We start from the raw sequence: 1731 nt of genomic DNA on the forward strand, positions 1-1731 counted from the left end.
CCATGTGGGGAGGCTAAGACGATATTATCCGCCCCTACACCAAACACTCTGTCGGGGGGAGGGGGAAGCATGTGACGTCCCGTAGATGGATGGTGCAGGGCAGTTGGCCGGAATGGGAGATTAGCCACCAAGAGACGGTGCGGTGCGATAGTGGTGGACTAGGAAGAAGAAGTTGTTAAAAAAGGTGTTGGTTCGATGGGCGCCATGTCTCCTGCGTTACATATATATATATATTTATGTTGTTTTGAGGGGGAAACAATTTCTTGGAAACCAGTAAGCATAATGACGAAAATCACACACACGTAGAAAGAGGAATAGCTTTAATGTTTCGGTCATCGACCGGCCTTCGTTAGAATAACTACACGAAGGCCGGTCTACGGTGACAGCGTAAAAACATACCTCTTTGGACATGTGTCTCATTTGTTTCACATGTATAACTATCTATATATATATATATATATATATATATATATATATATATATATATATACACAAAGTAGAAGTACGCTCTTCGGAGACTTTATTTCCAACGTTTCGACCTGAGACAGGTCTTCTTCAGGAAGACCTGTCTCAGGTCGAAACGTTGGAAATAAAGTCTCCGAAGAGCGTACTTCTACTTTGTGCGTATTCCTGCAGCAACTAAGGACTCCACTTCACGACTATATATATATATATATATATATATATACAGAAAGATAGGTCAGCAGTCCACGACGCCAAAGGAGGCATAGGGGTGTGGTTAGGCGCTTTTGTTTTTTTACTACGGTTAATGAAGTGAACATTTTTTTTAAATATACAGGAGAAAGAAAGAAAAACACGCGCCCAGAGTGGGGACCGAACCCACGCCTTTCGATTACTTGTCGAATGCCTTACCAATTCGGCTATCTGGGCGACTGTGTTGTCCTTCACTTTCTGGGCTATTTAGATTTACTAGGAGTGTATCTGACACTTGAGGGTGGTAGCCAGCGCCACTCTGACTACACGGGGAGAAGGGGACCTTCTTTTCAACCCCCGGGGCGTGACTCCAACGTCTACAGCCTGTCATGACCGGGTAACTGGCGGGAAGCCCTCTTATGCTACCTAGGCATCAAGGCTGCCAGAACCGAGACCCTCGCTAGGCTTTCGCAGAATAATATAGTAAGGAAATGAGGGGCTCGTTGAGGAAATACAGAAAGATAGGTCAGCAGTCCACGACGCCAAAGGAGGCATAGGGGTGTGGTTAGGCTCTTTTGTTGTTTTACTACGGTTAATGAAGTGAACTTTGTTTTTTTAAATATACAGGAGAAAGAAAGCCTAGCGAGGGTCTCGGTTCTGGCAGCCTTGATGCCTAGGTAGCATAAGAGACCTTCCCGCCAGTTACCCGCTCATGACAGGCTGTAGACGTTGGAGTCACGCCCCGGGGGTTGAAAAGAAGGCCCCCTTCTCCCCGTGTAGTCAGAGTGGCGCTGGCTACCACCCTCAAGTGTCAGATACACTCCTAGTAAATCTAAATAGCCCAGAAAGTGAAGGAGAACACAGTCGCCCAGATAGCCGAATTGGTAAGGCATTCGACATGTAATCGAAAGGCGTTGGTTCGGTCCCCACTCTGGGCGCGTGTTTTTCTTTCTTTCTCCTGTATATTTAAAAAAAATGTTCACTTCATTAACCGTAGTAAAAAAACAAAAGAGCCTAACCACACCCCTATGCCTCCTTTGGCGTCGTGGACTGCTGACCTATCTTTCTGTATTTCCT

General features: G+C 45.8%; 1 non-coding gene across 1 annotated transcript; it reads right to left on the bottom strand.

Moving 5' to 3' along the window:
- Nucleotides 1-819: 819 nt before the first annotated feature.
- Trnat-agu (transfer RNA threonine (anticodon AGU)) lies at nt 820-891 on the bottom strand. Its single transcript has one exon. It is a non-coding gene; the product is annotated as a tRNA-Thr (tRNA).
- Between the last annotated feature and the right edge of the window lie 840 nt (nt 892-1731).

The sequence above is a fragment of the Haemaphysalis longicornis genome, unplaced genomic scaffold, assembly GCF_048455015.1.
Source record: "Haemaphysalis longicornis isolate Haplotype H1 unplaced genomic scaffold, Haemaphysalis longicornis Haplotype H1 scaffold_11, whole genome shotgun sequence".
Classification (NCBI taxonomy): Eukaryota; Metazoa; Arthropoda; class Arachnida; order Ixodida; family Ixodidae; genus Haemaphysalis; species Haemaphysalis longicornis.